Source organism: Lepidochelys olivacea (assembly GCF_965140295.1).
Source record: "Lepidochelys olivacea isolate rLepOli2 genome assembly, chromosome: 3".
Taxonomy (NCBI): domain Eukaryota; kingdom Metazoa; phylum Chordata; order Testudines; family Cheloniidae; genus Lepidochelys; species Lepidochelys olivacea.
The window spans coordinates 207,609,836-207,628,181 of record NC_140413.1 but is presented as its reverse complement, the minus strand read 5'-3'; the positions used below and the strand labels follow the sequence as shown (position 1 = coordinate 207,628,181).

The 18,346-nt window shown below is 45.6% G+C and overlaps 1 long non-coding RNA gene across 1 annotated transcript; it reads left to right on the top strand.

The window, feature by feature from the left end:
* Window positions 1-343: 343 nt before the first annotated feature.
* Window positions 344-14,016, top strand: LOC311518313. Its single transcript, XR_014710951.1, has 2 exons — window positions 344-847; window positions 13,964-14,016. It is a non-coding gene; the product is annotated as an uncharacterized lncRNA (long non-coding RNA).
* Window positions 14,017-18,346: the final 4,330 nt, after the last annotated feature.

Genomic DNA, 18,346 nt, shown 5'->3' with positions numbered 1-18,346 from the left:
CGATTTGTCACAGGGAACTCCTCTTTTCACCCTCCCCTGTCACTTGCACTGGGTCCCAGCTGATCACTACCGAGTCCCTCTGCGCGCTGAGTTCTAATTGTCCCCGCGCCCAGCGGACGCTGTCATTGCTCTTCTGGCTTGGGACGGGTTTAATCGGGCTTTTCTTCCTCCCCACCCTCCTCAGTTACGGGGCAGGGCGTTTTACTGGAGACCCGTCGTGCCTCCGGTTTGGATGCAGCCTTAGCCAGTTTGTGATCTCCTTGCCCCCGCCTGGAAACTGTTAGCCAGGGTCTAGCATGGTCGCGCGCCCCCTACAGCCAAATCTACGGGGCCCGATCCTGAGGCCAACGGGGTTTTTCTCCGAGCAAAAGACTTCACGGCTGGGGTTCACTTCATTGCTCCGAATGGAGGAAAGCCCCCTGTCTCCCCCCTTTTCCAAAGGGCAGGCCAGGAGCGCGTTGCCACGAAACCAGCCAGCTGCCCCCCGCGAACAGCTGGGGGATCGCACGCAGTGCACCGAATCTGCTGTGTGATTTTATTTCTGACTAGAGGGGAGCAGGGACTGTCTGCAAGAGACACGTCGCCTGCTTCTTCCCCTCTCATCCTGCCTGTTCCACGCCCGCGGCTTCTGCCTCCTGACCGTCCCACGGGCTATCAGAGCGGAGCAGCTAAGTGCCCGCAGCGGCGGGACTGGAAGAAGTCTGGGCAGAAGGAAACGCAAGAGCCCGGATCCAGCTCAACAGGAGAAGGCAAGGTGCGGGCGGAGAGCCGATCGAGCGACGGACCATTTGCTACGAACGAGAGACACCCGCCGAGCCCTGGTGTAGCTTCACTACGCTGCCTAACGGTGGGTAAATCTGTCGGCTTGAAGGCGACCCTGAAACCCCCAGGGGCATGGAGGCTGCACGCATTTCCCTGGGGGCTCGCTCAGCAGCCAGAGGGTAGATCCCTAGCGATTTGCTTTCCCAAAGCAACTGCTAATTCATCTGTCTTCTGGCATTTCCCTACGCTGTCAGGGTGTCCGAAAAGTCTTTCCATACGGCTGAAATTACAGCTCCTATGAATGGTGCATTACAGGGCGGCGAATCGTATTCATCTCCTAACGATTCATATTTACCATGTGGATCAACAGATCCAGTAAAAAAGTCCTTATTTTCTGTTAATTTCAGGCACTACCCACAGCAGATTCTTGTTACCCCCCCCCCCACATCACTGGGGGGTGGGGGGAAATCAAATCTCTGATTGTAATCGTTGTCAGAGGGTTAGGGGTTTTCATATGGTGCATTCCGAGAAAGAGTTAAACATCAGAAGTTTGGTGGGCAATTTTTGCATTTATCTATTAAAACGTATTTTGGCAAAACTTACATCAGAAAAGTAGCATCTTTGAATATTCTAGATCTTTATACAAAAGATCTGTCAGAACAGCGGTCAGTTACCCCCTTGAGAGTTTTCATGTGTTTCAATGGAACTTACTGGTTGTTGCATCCGATGAAGTGGGCTGTAACTCACAGAAGCTTATGCTCAAATAAATTGGTTAGTCTCCAAGGTGCACAAGTCCTCCTCTTCTGGTTGCTCATTAATCATATAGAAATGATATGGCTCATATAACTGGTATTTATTCCGAGTTTAGTCCCGGTTAAGGGGGCTCACATTCCTTTATGAGAAATCAGTTTTAAAATCCTGTTGGAACACACTAAGATAAGCGTGTGCTCATAGAAAGTTTAAAGTTTGGTACAATGCAGTGCGGTATAGTATCTGAACAGGCTATGGACTGTCTTGGCATTCTGAAAAGAATTCAAAATTAGTTTGGACGCATTTTCTAAGCAATTAACTATTGGCCAAATTTAGAGAGCTGAATTAATTTGCTGTCATGAAAGAAAATATTCTCTTTTCTTAAGACTAGCCCCTGACAGATCAAAAAAAGTAAAATCGTTCTGCAAAATTTAATATATTGTCTGATTCATTTTGCTTAATCAGAGATCTCATTTTGGTAAAAGCACGGGTTAAGTAATTAATCGTGGCTTAGCTTCGTTTGTCAAAGGCAATTGTAGCTACATCAAATATACTGAGTTCAAGCCAGGAGACAGTTAAATTCCGCCCTTTGAAACAATGGATCGATTTTTTGGGTATATTAAATATTGATTACAATGCCAGTCATATTCCTAAAGAGAATATTCTGTCACTAACATGACCGGCACAGTTCTAATATTTAACAGTTTGTTTATTTCAAATTAGGGTTTTTTGATTTAAAAAAAAATCTGTTTTGCTTTATTATGTTGATTTATTAATTAATCCACCATTGGTCCATCCAATCTCAGGCCATTGGTGGTAGTTTTTGAGCATTAACACTGTAGAAATCAATGGTGATCTCATGTCGGTTTTTTTACTGATAATAAAGTAATATTTTCAGCTCTATTTGAAAGCTTAAAGGTACACAGATCTAGATACCCCAGGTAATGAAATTAGAACTTTTTTAGACAGCTGGGGTTTTGAGACAACTGCAGTTGTAGGCTATGATCCTGAGAAGACCTATGCACCTGCTTCACTTTAGAAAAGGTGAGTAGTTCCATTGATTTCAGTGACTTCTCCTACCTAGGGTGTTCTGCCCAGCATGTGCACAAGACTTTGTAGGGGCTGGGTAATTGCTCTTTTCCAAGCTGTCCATCACTACACCCAGTGCAGGACCTGGAATGACCACTCTGTGTTGAAGCCTCTGTAAGGAAGAGATGGATTTAAGCCTCTCTTCTGTAAATGTTTGGTTTTGAGGCACATCTGTCAAGTGGACGTGATGGGGCTTGTTTACAGAAATAGTTTCACTAAAAGGCATCATTAATATGGAGATGCAGTTGGGTTGACTTGTGAAGAGCTGACCTGCACTGTCTCCTACAGGAAAAATCATTGGCAAAAAGCATTTTCAAGAGAGCAGTTTTCTTTCACTGCACTTCCAGGATTCCAGGTGGGAAAGCTACATGTGCAGGCCATCAATGGGCACCTACCAGAGATGAGCAGGCAGGTGTGAAGCTGTTTTCATCATGAAGGGAAAGAGTTGCATGCCCATTATTTCCCCAGGCCTTCTCCCAGCAGGCAAATGGGAGTTTCTCCATTAAGGACAAAGGGAGCAGGCTCAGGCCTTGTGAAAGCACCACCGTTCCCCCAACCTCAGAGCAACATTCAGAGTAGGGGCATGTGTGTGCAAGCAAAGGTGTCAAGTGACATCTCAGAACTTTCCGGTGGAAGCCAGGCAAGGAAACAGAAAATACAGGATGCCACAAGCCCACGTTTAAAACCAACTAGGACACCTTGATTCTGTACAAACTGTGGGGCAAGATTTCCTCTCCAAACACTCACATGCTACCCCAGAGTGGTACCGAGAGCCACGGGTACACAGGGAGGAGAATAAAGGAGATGAACCATAACAGCCGCTATGTTGCACTCCTTCTTCGTCTATTCTCAAGCAAAACTCTCGCTGTTTGCATCAAGACTAAAGTCTATTGCAATCAGTCTTTTCACTGACTTCAGTGGACTTTGGGTCAGGCCCTAGGTGAGGCCTGCACAATTTGGCATAAGAAATGATCACTAGTATAGTATAAGGCCCCGATCCAGCAAACTCTTAAAGCCCGAATCCAGCAAACCCTTAAAGCTCGTGCCAGACTTTGAGCACAGCTATTTACATGATCAAAGTTTATGCAAGTGCTTAAATGCTTTGCTGAATCAGGGCCTAATATCCCAGGTAGTGTGTTCTGTATTTCTCCATGTAGTGAGAGGGTGGATTTGTGCTCCACCTAGGAGAAGTGTGTTTTGCGTCCTTTGTGTTATACATGTTCTTCAATGCGGTTTCAGGGGTGTGAATGAGAGCAGAATTTGGCTCTCTGGATTTAGGGCATCTTCATTTGCTAGCTCCATTTCTCGCTTCCCTGTTCACTTTCATTTATTTTCCTGATTCTTTTCTTTTCTTTTCTTTTCTTTTCTTTTCTTTTCTTTTCTTTTCTTTCTCTCCATGTTGAGGCATTTGAAATCATCTGGAAAGATCCCTTCCCTTCTTCACTTCCCCCAAAATAATCCACCCCAAATGTTACATGAGAACCTTTGAATGCTGGGACGAGGACGCTGGCAGCATAGATGCAAGATGCTGAGCAGCTTCATCTCCCGTTGACATCAGTGGGCATTGGAGGTGCTCAGCACCTCACAGGAGCTGCAACGCCCCTTACAGGATCAGGTCCTTAGTTACAATTAGATAACTGGCCCAATCCAGGGTCCACTGACATTCCATTGACTTCGGTGGGCATTCTATCGGTCCCTGAACTCACAGAAAAGGAAAGAAAAGAACAGAAATTATTTCCCCTTAGGCTCCAATCCGGCAAAGACTCACACATGTGCTTAACTTCAAGCACAGCTAGAAGTCTTCGCAAGATCAGGGCCTGCGTCTGCAAGAAACCCTGTGCTTGCAGACAGAAGGCGGGAGGAACTCTTTCATTTGTTTTCTTATTTAAACAGTTTTCTCATAACTCTAAGCAAGGAGGAAGGCAGCACCAGTTGGCAAACAAGTCTTACCTCCCTGGAAATTTGCACATGAAAAATATATTGAGTAGAGTATGCTGCAATGGCAGATGTTCAGCTCGTCATTTGGAATGGCGAGGATGTGGATATATGTGTGGCTTTGTAGACTTGAGAGGGAATATTCTACCTCGGGGGGACATATTTTGGGCCAGATTCGGATCACCCTTACTCATGTGAAAGTCAGTTGCACTGCCTGTGGAATCCGGGACTACTCAATGTGAGCAAGAGCATTAGAAATAGGTCCTTTAAAACTATCTGACATTGCAATCCGCCAGCATTTGCTCTGTGGAAGTATTTTTGAGTTCTGGAGATAAGCCATCTCCGGCACATATAATTTAGCAGTATCCAGCAATATGGGTGACTCTGTCAGAGGCAGATAAATCATCCCAAACTGTCCCTAAAGTCTGAAGCATGGACTCTGATACAGCAGACTGGGAATTATTCTGCAGCTTAATCTGAGCGAAAAGCTTGGGAGTTTTGTTAAGCAAATACAAAAATGAGCAATAAGATCAGTGCAGTAGCCCCTGTTATCTATTTACAGACAGACTGGTCAAAAGTGTCCGCTGAGTGTGTGCGTGCGTGCACCTGAGAGACCGAAGGCCTGATTTTCAGTGGTGCTGCAGGGCAAAAATAGGGAATTGGGTGAAAACCACTTCTCGCATGCAGCCCAGTCAGGGTGGGGATGGAATAGCATAGTGAGGAACTGGCCACCCTATCAATGGAAGGGTGCCTAGCCATCCACTAACATAGTGGTTTGTGAACCTGAGGTCTTTGCGTGCAGGGGTGCACCTAACCAGATAACAGTAGACCTTTCTCCACCCTCAGCTGGCCAAATGGCTGCACCTCTCTGATAGGAACTTCTCTGTAATTTCTTCGGGAGCCACCAGAACTGCTGTTAGAGGCACGATGTTGTCAGTTATGGTGTATTTCTTTGGGAAGCTGTTGCTTTTATACCAGTAAGCTTTTCACGGTCTGAATTTCTCAGACTGGAATAATCTTCTAGGGGCAGGGCTTTTCTCTACACGTGCGAGAGAAAAACAAAAGCTTTGCATGATGCCCATACGTTACACTCACCTCAGGTATCTCGGCCTTTGTGTTATCCACAGAATTGTGCTTTACCTGCAGTCAACTATAGGCACCCCCCAGCAGCTTAAGGGTAGTGCCGAACATGGCCTCTTGCTTCTGGCGTGGAGCTGGATGAAGGAAGCCATTATACCTTCATGCCACAGTTGGCAGTGGTGGCCAGCAAACCGTTGGATGAAATTGAAGATGCCGGTCCCTATACACAAAGCCCAAAGGGCTCAATCCTGCCAGGTGCTGAGCATTCTGGCCCAGCTCCACGAAAGGCCTTTCAACACATGACCAGCCCTGTTGATTTTGAGGGGACCGCTCAAGTTAAGCACCTTGCAGGATCTGGCCTTAGGCTCAGCTGTCTCCTGGGCTGTCTCTTTCCCTGTGACCCAACACACACCCTGCACTCCCATGGCAATAGCCATTCCAAGGAGAAAGCTTTAGGCAGCTGAGTCTGGGGCATTTGCAACAGCAGGCTTCTGGTGGAAATGTGCTCTAAGGCAGAGCCCAGCTTCCCTCATAAAGCGGTATCAGACTCCTCTAACTGACCAGGCTTTTGTCTAAATGCTGACTCAGTTTCCTCTACCTCTGTCATTGCTGGGCTATAGCAGTGCACTATACCTGGGTACGAAGCCTTCCAAGACACTGCAGCACCTCTCATGCACATGGTCAACCAAGAGCACATCGAACCTGTCCTCCACTCTCTACACTGGTTTGCTATAGACTATTAAGTCAAGTTCAAGGTCTCGGTCCTTCCACTCCTGGGGTGAAATTCTGGCCTCATTCAACTCAGTGGGAGTTTTGCCATTCACTTCAGCGGGGCCAGAATTTCAACTCTGGTGCTGACTGGAGTGGCAGGATATTAGATTCGTATGCACAAGTCTTGTTTTCTGCCTTAATAAAAGTCCTGGAAAGCGCAACCAGCTACTACAGTGATGGCTGCCACACAAAGGCCAGTCACACATGCAATAATAAGAACGAGTTAATTCTGTTGCTGATGTCTGACACTTGGCATTTCTCAAGTCCTCCTCTCTGCCTCCCAGCGGCAGGGCTAACCCAAGTGTAAAGCTGTGAGAGAGCTAGTCATTCTTTTCATGGAAACCGTTTGCCTGAAGAAAAATCGGAATTTTTTTTGCAAAAAAATCGTTTTGGTTTAAATTTTCAGAGAAAATGTCCACTTTGGTTGAAAAGCCACTTTTCATCAAACAAAAGTGTCAATGAAAATGTCAAGCTCTAGTTTTTTACAGTTGTTTTAGTCCAACACCCCGCCCTTGAAATCAAAAAATGTTCCTGGTTTTGTTTTGTTTTGTTCTATAAAGGAACTCTGGAGGAACTGGGGGAACAGCCATTTTGCACCAGATTAAGATGAAGGAGGCTGTTGCAGGAGCAGCGTAGGCAAGGGGGTGGAGGACCCTGATGGATGGAACACAGGTGATCTCCCAAGGGAAGGACGAGCTAGCGAGAGACATGGCATGTAAGGTGTTTTATGGTGCGGTATGACCTGTGCTTCACACGATTAAATATAAAGATGGTACAGTCTAAGTATGTGTGTGAGCTGATGGCTTCACAACTGCTGAGTGGCCCTCTGAGAGTTAAACTGTGAGCCAGAACCTTCACACTTGTTGGCTGGAAGGGTGTGTTTAAGTACCAGGGAGTCTGAAGGGTCCATGCCGTGCTCAGAGGGGCTAGGCAGCTGGAGAGCTGGAGTTCCAACACCTGGGGGAGGAGGGTGTCAATAGGTCTGTGCTCTGCAAGCATGTCAAGCGACCCTGGAGACTGGGACAGTGGCTGGACTCTGTTCAGACTCCAGGAGCCTGCAACATCCTGGGGATCCAAAGCAGAGAGTGGCACTTGCTAGGATCGGTGACAATGTGTATTGCCCACAAGGTCATATCCCCATTCTTAGATCTTATGGATTAGTCCTAAATTCCTACCTCCTGGCGTTTCTTCCTACCTCCTTGTCCCCTGGCATCTCTTTCTGGAATTGTGTAGGTTTAATACTCAGTCTTTCCAGGACATGTCTTATTGAACTCCGGATTGTACAATGAACTCGCCTGTCGAGTCACTGTTCCTGCATAAAGCTTGGCAATGTTTATGCAGATGAATGAGATTGGGGAGAGCTGGAAAATCAGTACCTAGGCTCTGGGCAGGGGCTGACGCAATGTGGAACCATGCATAGGCATGCTACTGAAGGTCTGTCTGATCTTTCTCTGCGTGCCTGATGACCCTCTGGAACCAACTCTGACACACACACCACCTCAAAGCATTAGATTACTCATTTAGGCACAGTCCTGAATACGGGTTAGTGCTGAACACCCCATCCCAGGAGTAGCTCTGCGGGGGGGAATGTGCTTCAGAGACACCCTTCTGTGTCCCAGTTTCTCCTCTTCCTTTCTCCAAGAGGCAGTAATGTGCTGCTGGCTTATACTAGGAGCAAATTGGGACACCCTTCTTCTACATTCAGCTAAGCTGGCCAGTGAGAAGGGGGAATGGGGCTATAGCCCTGCTCACTCCTTGTTCACCTGCTCTGAGGAAGAAGTAAGGTGACCCAGGATGCCAGGGTGTCTCTTTGCACCCATAAACAGACAGCAAGTCTGCTTCATGGAAAAGGGATCTCAGCCAGGATTGGCTGAAAATGCTGGAGAGCAGATTGTGGGGGTCTTTAGACAAGAGGATACGTTGTTAGTTAAGTTTGGGTTTAGAATGTGTGTTATATGGTTTTGGATGTAACCGCTTGTTCCCATCTCTTGCACCGGCTTTCATGTGAATCTCTGTTCTTTCTCAAATACATTTCCTTTTGTTTTCATAACTGAATGAAGTGCTGTGTGTAATACATAGGGCCCTACTAAATTCACCGTCACTTTTGGTCAATTTCACAGCCATTGGAGTGGAAAATTGGTAAATTTCACTTTTTCAAATGTTTAAATCTGAAGTTTCAGGTGTTGTGACCATGGGGATCCCGACCCAAAAGGGGATTGGGAGGTGTAGGAGAGTCATGGGATTGCCACCCTCACTTCTGTGCTGCCTTCAGAGCTGGGCAGAGTGGGGAGGAGGGGGTATGGAGCTGTCTGCAGCCGGGAGAGATACCCAAGAGCAGCCCTGCAGGGAAAGAGCAAGTCCTTTGGGGGTTGGACTAGATGACCTTCTGGGGTCCCTTCCAACCCTGATATTCTATGATTCTATGAAGTTCTGTCCTGCCCCAGTCCTGCCTGGACTAGCACCTAGGAGCCCCCTTTGCTGGGGTGCTCCCAGCAGCACAGAGAAGATTGGATCCAATTCCACAAGCCTCCTCCTGCTGCAGGAACCTCTGGGGCTGTTGCCCAGTCCCAGAGCGTCCTGCTGCAGGGGAGGCACCGAGGGTGGGTCTGATCTCCACCCTGCCCCTGCAACCCCCAGAGCAGCTGTGCAGGGGATGGACAAGTCCTGTCCCTCCCCAGCCCAGCCTCAGATAGGAGTCCCCTTTGCTGGGGCACTCATAGGAATGAGGGGACATTGGATTTCACGGGGAAGGGCTTCTTTCATGGTGCATGTCATGTTTTTCACGGCTGTGAAATTGGTAGGGCCCTAGTCGTACAGAAATGGTTGCCTAAGGTAAAACAGGCAATCTGGGGTACACTGTGCCTTTGGGAACAGAGGAACTGGGATTTCCGTGTGTGTCCAGGGATCAAGGGGCTGCTTTGAAGGGACTCAGGGGCTGGGCTGCATCTGGTGGCAACCGGCAGGGCTGGTGCAGCCCAGAGGAGAGTGTTTGAGTGGCTGGCTGTGTTAGGGAGCGAACACCCAGCTGGTGCAGGAGGCAGGTAGTAACAAGGTGATTCACAGCCCTTGGTGCCCAAAAAAGCATCACCTTGGCTGCTGACTCCTATAGTCCTGGTCCCCAGGATCCTGGTCTTACTGTTGCCTTGCCTATAGTCGGAGCCAGAATGGAGCCAAACATTGGTCTCCATGTCAATAAGTATTTTTATACATGGAACATCTTCTGCGACCATCTTATTTCCCTCAGTTATCTTTGGCCTTCCTTTCCTTGTACCCCTTCCAGTGGAGTGGCTTAGTAATGTCCTGTGACAGGCAGATAACGATAAAACACTATCCTGTCCTGTGCTTTGTGAGAGATGCCGATGAGATTCTATATGCTATTAACCTGGGGGTTCCTCTGTGTTTGGAAATACTGGAGGGAGACTTTCATGGACAGCTGGGCCAATCAGCTACTTTGGTCTCCATTTAAAATATAGTGAACTTATATGGCATAGAAGAAAATATAAGCACAGTTTGGAAAGGCTGCACCCAGACCTTGTTTTCATTTATTCATCTAAAGTAGTTGCTAGCTCAGGATTTATAGTACCTTCAAAGCTCAGCATTCATTCTGCTTCCCATGTAGATGCTGGAATTGTGGTAGATGTAAGGGGACTTTAATCCACATGATGTGGGCATTTGAATAGGTCGGATTCTCACCAAAGGTTCTTAAGCAAACTAAGCACTCATGGGATAAGAGGGAAGGTTCTTATGTGGATCAGTGACTGGTTAAAAGATAGGACACCAAGGGTAGGAATAAATGGTCAGCTCTCAGAATGGAGAGAGGTAAATAATGGGGTCCCCCAGGGGTCTGTAGTGGGACCGGTGCTGTTCAACATATTCATAAATGATCTGGAAAAAGAGGTAAACAGTGAGGTGGCAAAATTTGCAGATGATGCAAAACTACTCAAGATAGTTAAGTCCAAAGCTGACTGCGAAGAGCTACAAAGGGATCTAGCAAAAATGGGTGACTGGGCAACAAAATGGCAGATGAAATTCAATGCTGATAAATGCAAAGTAATGCACATTGGAAAACATAATCCCAACTCTACATATAAAATGATGGGGTCTAAATTAGCTGCTACTACTCGAGAGAGATCTTGGAGTCATTGTGGATAGTTCTCTGAAAACATCCATGCAAAGTGCAGTGGCAGTCAAAAATCTAACAATGTTGGGAATCCATAAGAAAGGGATAGATAATAAGACAGAAAACAACATATTGCTTCTATATAACTCATGGTACGCCCACATCTTGAATACTGTGTGCAGATGTGGTCGCCCCATCTCAAAAAAGATGTATTAGAGGTTCAGAAAAGAGCAACAAAGAAGATTAGGGATATGGAACAGCTTCCATATGAGGAGAGATTAATAAAACTAGGATTTTTCAGCTTGGAAAAGAGATGACTAAGGAGGGATATGACTGAAGTCTATAAAATCATGACTGGTGTGGAGAAAGTTAATAAGGAAGTGTTATTTACTCCTTCTCTTAACACAAAAACTAGGGGTCACCAAATGAAATTAATAGGCAGCAAGTTTAAAATAAACAAAAGGAAGTATTTCTTCACACAATGCACCTGTGGAACTCCTTGCCAGAGGATATTGAAGGCCAAGACTATAACAGGGTTCAAAAAAGAACTGTATAAATTCATGGGGGATAGGTCCATCAATGGCTATTAACCAGGATGGGCAGGGATGGTGTCCCTAACCTCTGTTTGCCAGAAGCTGGGAATGGGTGACAGGGAATGGATCACTTGATGATTCCCTGTTCTGTTCATTCCCTCTGGGGCACCTGGCATTGGCCACTGTCGGAAGACAGAATACTGGGCTATATGGACCTTTGGTCTGACCCAGTATGGCCGTTCTTATCCCGTTGGAGAACAAGTAATCTTTGCTGAGTAGGGATGGATTTAAGCATATGCTTAAAGTTAAACTCGTGGTTATGTGCTTACCTGACTCAGGGCCTGGATCAAGCCTAAGTTTTAAAAAAGAAATGCTACCAAAATAGAAAAGTATTTGTGGTTTTATGATTCCAGACTGTTGGTCTGAGAGAGCCTGCCAGCTGGGGTGGGGGGTGGGAGGGGATATCTTTGCCGAAGAATAACAGATTACATGTTTAATTGCATTTGATCTGATTTCCTAGAATCATATGAGTAAATATAATTTGCATAACCAACACTTAGCCTTTCAGTAATATTCTTGCATATTAAAGTGCAGTTAAGTTTGTGGCTCTAATTATAGTTCCCTCTCCTCTTCTGTCATCTTTCTGTTTTGAAAGACAATAATCTTTCAGACTTTTTCTCTGCATGAGCGAAGCTTTATAGATTATTTACAATGTAAACATAACAAAGGCTCTGAGACTGTTTTGTTCTTTAATGTATGGAGAAAATTGGGCCATGTGCCATATTGTATAAATTGTGGCTAGCCTATAACAGACTAGGCAGCTAGAACTGGTTGGGATTTTTTTTTTTTTTTTGACACTGGAAAACACCACTTTGTTGAAATCAACACTTTTCACAGAAACACATTGGTTTGGACAAAATTTTTATTGCAGAGGTTTCTCGGGTCCAGGATGGAATTTTTAGCAAAAACCACAGAGAAAAAGCGAGACTGACTCTGTAGCCCGGTGGTTAGGGCACTCAACCGTCATGTGAGAGACCCAGTGTCAAGTTCCTTCTCTGAATCCCACAGAACAACGACTTGAACCTCGGTCTTCCACATTCTAGATGGGTGTGCAAACCATTGGGCTACTAGCTATTCTGGACTCTCTCAATCGCTCTCTCTCTTTCTGGAAAAAAAAGTAAATCTAAAAGGTCTAGTTTCATTCTTCATTAGAATGAAAACAAATATCGAGCCCTCTACATTTTTTATGAAACAGAATTCTTGTTTTCCGGACAGCACTCCATACAACTACAGGTAAACATAGGCCTACATTTTCAAAAGTGACTAATGATTTGGGGTGTCTCGGTTTTTGGGTGCCCGTATCAAGACCTCTTGAAGGGTCCTGATTCTCAGCGGGCTGGTGCTGTGACGAGAGCGCTCTAGAAAAGAGAGACATCTGTATATATGCAAATCGTTAACAGGCAGTGCGAGAGGAGATGGCGTTCAAAAATAAGCATTGTTCCTGGGATTTGTAGGGCCACTAAAAGTTACTGCTGTTAGGAGCTGCAAATGGCTTCCAACGTGCAGCTGTCACCATCTAGCTCAGTGCAGGTGCTGAGTGCTTCCTGAAAACCATGCTCCTTTCCAGGAGCTCATGGTAGACGCCCCAGAACTGAGAGACATAGAATTGCCAGTGACACGTCTGGCTCTTGAGATTTTTTTTTTTTCAAAGGCACAAAGGACAGGCCCCCAGCTCCTAGATTTGGACTAGAGTTGGGTGAATTTTTTTTTTTTGACCCGAACTATTGTTCTGGTGGGAAATGCAGATACAGCAACACAGAAACATTCTGCGAATTTGTGTCAAGTTTGCCAAGTTGTTTCAGGGAGGAAAAAAAAACTCGGAGAAATCCAGAATGTTTTGATTCAAAACAGCTTTGTTGAGAAATTTCCTCTTCATTTTTTTTGAATGTTAAAAATGCTCACAATGAAACCTCTTCGTTCAACCCAGAATCACATTTTTTTCATCTTTTCAATTTACTGAACAGTGAATGACAATAAGGGCTTTTTTTCTTTTCTTCTGTTCAACAAAAAACATTTTTTTTTAATTCCAATGAACCTCCCCGCCCCCAAAAATCCATTATTTGTCCAGCTCTAATTTGTGTGCCTAATGCCCCTTTATGCTTTTAAAATCTTATCCTTCAGCTGTAAAACTCTATTTTTTAAGTGACTCTAAAGGGAAAAAATAACTATATTCACCTTTTGGAAACAGCATTTTAAACTTAATGAAAGGCCCCGCCGCACTTCTCCCCAGACTCGTTACTTGGTTTATATGTTTCCCTAGGATTACTGAGGTCTTGTCTACACTAACGCTGTAAGTTGATCTATGTGATTCTAGTTAAGTTGCAGAACTTAAGTCAATGTAATTTACATCAATTTAGCAGAGCGTAGTCACTGCTTTATGTTGACATCGTTTCTGCATCTCATTGCGATGAATTAAGTCAATGAGAGAGCGCTCTCCCATTGACTTATCATGGCTTCACTAGACCCGCTAAATCAAACCCATTGCAGCCATATAGTGAAGACAAGCCCTCCATATCAGCCAATGATTTATAGGGAGTACACAGGGTTAGGGTGTAACTGGGGTAAATGGGCAGCCTATAATCTTGACCTTGTTTTGCAATAAACCATTATTGTTGCCATTAGGAAACTGGGGTCGAACAGGTGACCTGCTCAGACCTCTAAAATTAAACATCCCTGGTGTTTAATTAATAATTTAATTGCTGGGACTTAGTTCCTATGATTTAAAAGAACAGATAATCGCTAATAAGGGAAATGTTTCTGTCATAAACACAGCTTTGGTATTTGCCATGTGCAATAATTTATATTCTCTGGTCTAGTGGGTTTGTATCAGCAGGCCTAATGACTGTTTCTGTTTAATTTTCAGATGCTTAATTGCAGTGGAACACTTCAACACCATTAAACTGAAACAAGCTACCAGCTTTTTCTTGCTTGTGTTTCTGGCCTGGCTCCAAATGATGTTTAAAGCAATCTCAGATGTTTAATTCCTGCCACACAGGCTGCTTGCTTGGGTGGGGGAGAAATACAGCAACCGACATAATGGTATTAAAGTTAAAAAGATTTCCATACAAAAGAAAGTTTGGGCTAAACTTACTGGGCCCCATTCTGCTTGCACTCAACTGGTGTAAATCTGGAGTAAACTGTTTTAAGTCAGGGAAGTTACTCTGGATTCACGTCATTGTAACCAAGGGCTGAATCCGACCCTTCAGGTAAGAGCCTCATCTCTGCTTCAGTCCCTTTACACCAAGATCCCATCACAAGCCCCATTGTAGGAGAACTGCGGGGAAGGGGTGTCAAGAGTTGGGCCACAGCTGGCAGCACTGCAGAAATTCTGCAGGCCCCTGACAGACAGCCCTGGGGTGGCGGGGTCTAAATTACTCTGCTTCTCCTCTCCAGCCCCCAGAGCAACCCTGGAGTGGGAGGACTCAAACGTGGCTTAAGTCACTTCAGGCGTCTTGCCCCTCCCGCTTGGGCTGTGAGTTCTTTCTGCAATGGGTCCTTAAGAGTAATCTCAGCCTCTGTCAACTAACACAACTTTAATGTTCTGTGCCTAGCTCCACCTTGCTTAACTAGGTGAGAATATATCAAATAATTCTTACTAGGAAAGCTTTAGATTCACTTCTTTGAAAATGAATGTAATCATATGATTCTTTTGAGCATCTCACCCGATCGTGTGCATTACCGTACTGTGGCATTTTGCTTAAGAATATTCTGGTAGGGTACTCTGTCTGGGTCACTTTAAATCTTAAAGCAAATTTTTAAACATGGACGTACCCCTGACTTGAGGTGTGTGTATATATATTGAAACAGAGTAAGAGGAAATATAATCGCTCTGTAAGTTTAATATTGTTTGAGAATGGATGTTTAGAGTTAGTGCGTGCGTCTTTACAACATCATTCTTAGGAGCATTGTTTGCATCTGACAGTTTTTCTTTTAAGATTAATGTGTTTATGAAAACCTTTTGCATTGCTCTATGAGGCAAGCTCGAAATCCATCAGCATTACCATCATAATGACACAATGCTGGGAGAGCAAACTAAATGACAAACAGAATCTGGTTTTCCGAGGCCTGTGTGTGTTGAAGAGAAATGATCTGAAGCAAAATTTGGCCTCCATCCAGGCACTTTTCCTGCTTCACTGTTGGCACCACCAAAGCGGGGGGGAGGGGGGAGGGAAAAAATAAGGGAGTGGAAGAAAACTAATTGCAGGGGAGGGGGTAGAACACCGAACCCCTAATGTTTGGTCTCGTCTTAGCAAGCAAGGGTACAGAAAATGCACAAAAACTTTAAGGACGATTATTGGACAAACTTGCTTCTTACATGTCTAAATCATCACATCACAGAGCAGCTGAAATAGAGCAGTTCAAGCAAGAAATATTTAATGTGGTGGGGTTCCATCCTGTTGACATGCATCCCTGTGAAAGTTGAAACATCCTGGGCCAGATCGACAGCCAGTGTAAAGTGGGATTGCGCTGCTCTCTTCAATAAAGTGACGCTGCCTAATGGCAGCTGAGGATCTGACCCCCCCACATTTGTAAGAAACAAATCAATGTATCCTGGAAGCATATTAAATATTAATGCAGGCTGCATGCAGATGCAATTTAGCTGACTAGGGAGGTCCCAGGATCCATTTCACTCCTTTCACAATGGAATGAAATACAATTAATAGATTCCACCGAAAACTCTGATCAGCCTGTGTAAACTATGGACAAAGTTAAAACAGGACTATTGTTTGGATTGCAGTCACACCGTAGAGGCCCCACAGTGCTAGGCACTGTATATACACATAAGAGACAGTCTATGCTTCAAACAGCTTACAGTCTAACTAGACAACACAGATGTAAGGAAACGTTCTTATGGCCAATTCGCAGAGAAATGAATTGACTTGCCCGGGGCACATAAGAAGACGAGCCTAGTCCCAAGAATTGAGCCTGTATCTCCAAACACTCCCTTAGCCACAAAGCCATCCTTCTCTAGTTATAATATCTAACGTTAAGTCATGCAGTATGGCTCCCAAGCTTTGTGTGTTACCAAGAGCTGGGAAATGGGCATACAGAGCGCCACACCGGCATGAAGCCAAAACTGGCAGCATGAAAAACTCCCAGACTGACCTCTCCTTAGTTGGTTGCCAACTTACCTCTTTTCTCCCACCCAGACATTTTCACTTGAGCAAAAACTCCAGCGGAAAGAAGTGGCTGGGCGTAGAACAGGGGTGGCCATGAATGTGAAACGCCTTTCTGAGTTTCCTGCATTTACAGCCTCTTTGAGTTTAAATCAGTTCCAAATGCGATGGCTCGGGGAGGATGCCACTTGCCAAAAAACCTGCATTGCCATTACAAACGGGCCATTAGGAATGGTTGGAGCCAGAGGTACCCGAAGCAGTACCAATGGTCCCAATGGTCGGACCAGCCTGAACGGAAGCTATGCCTCCCGCCCACGTGCACACACACACACACCCACCTATGCTGCAAGCAACAAGTTACACTCTGAAGACTCCAACTGAGGGGACTGGCCCAGATTTCAAGGTGAAATCTGTATATTGGGGGGGAGGGATAGCTCAGTGGTTTGAGCATTGGCCTGCTAAACCCAGGGTTGTGAGTTCAATCCTTGAGGGGGCCATTTAGGGATCTGGGGCAAAAATTGGGGATTGGTCCTGCTTTGAGCAGGGGGTTGGACTAGATGATCTCCTGAGGTCCCTTCCAACCCTGATATTCTATGATTCTATGATTCTATAATGTGGGGAAGTGCTTTGAGGGAGCTGGTTCACCCTCTCACTCCCACGACACCGTCTGTGCACCACCGAGGTGATGGAGAGCCCTCCTCCCAGGTGGCCAACTCCCCTCTCTGGACTGGAGGTGGAGCTCCCGTGCAACTATCCCAGAAGGAAGCTGAGGGTGTGACGTGAGGGAGAGCGAATTCTGCCATGGTCCACCGGCAGTGGGTTCGGACAGGACTGGGTACGGGAGACTGGAGGCACTGTGGGTGGTGTGGGTTGTGTAGGGGCCATGTAGGATTACTGCTGCACAGGCTTAGGGATGGGTGGATCTCAGACAGTGCTATGAGCGGAGACAAACAGGAAGTTCTCAGTTGCAGGACCTCTGGGTACCAGGCCTTCCTTTCCCATGTTCTGCTCTCCCCTAGGACACTATGTTCTCACGCACTGTCCTGAAAGCTCCGTCACATAGGGCAACCGCTGCAGAGAGAGGGAGAGAGATGGGCCAAGCAGCTTTTAACCAGGCCGTGCACATGCCTCCTGTCTCTGGGGTGATAGCGGAAGAGGGGCTGAATTTAGGTCACACGGGCAAGCTTAATTCTATTCATTCCTACCTTTTGAGTAGTTGACTTCACAACCTCAGTGTTTTGTAAACGGTTTGTTGGGTTTTTGGTGGGGGGAGGGGGGTAGCACAGATCTAGCTCTTGCATAATGCATTCCTTCCCTGCTGCAGCACACCCCTTCCCTGTCCGCAGCGCAGGGCCTGTGCCTACAAGCCACACTTGAGCCCTGGGATATTTCCTTTCCCCCGTCTTTCTATCAGCACTCCTAGCCTATTTTCGTGTACATGGCAACAAAGAAGTCCACAAGTATACGTAGACCCCGTGGGATTTGCCTTTTAGCTCTCTATTCCCATCCAATGGCGGCTCTCAAACTGCAGCGATCAGAAGAGCCAATGAAATTCTAACATCTATTTTCTCGCGTTAGATTTAAGTCTAACGCTCAGAGGGGATATTTCCAGTGAGTTAGAAGCTGAAGATCCTCAAAGAGCATTCATGAAGGGCCGTGTAAGGACTTTAGGATAAATCCAAGACTAGAATGAATTCAGGCTCTTTCACTCCCGTTTCGATCCTCCTCTCAAGAGGAGACACAATCTGCCCTTTCTCTTCCTATTATGACTATCTTTAGATGACCACATAAGATTAATTTGAATTTGCTTGAATTCTTTAACAGATGAATGAGCTAAGATAGACTCTGAAGGCTTGATCCTGTGTGCGTTGGTCTGCAACGTAGCTTCTTTTTTGTGATAACGGCCCGAAAGAAAGAGGCATGTTTGGCTAAAGCTGCTAATCAAACTGGGACTTAGTCACTTCCCAGGAACGTTGTGCCAGGAACACAAAGCATGAGTCCATTCTTGCAACAAACCCTAAGGTTAAAAATCACTTGGGTTCCCTCTTTTGTGTTTCTCTGTATTTGAATGGTTATGTTTATTATTTATTATTTGTAGTATGGCTAGCGTGTAGAGGCCCCAACTTAGA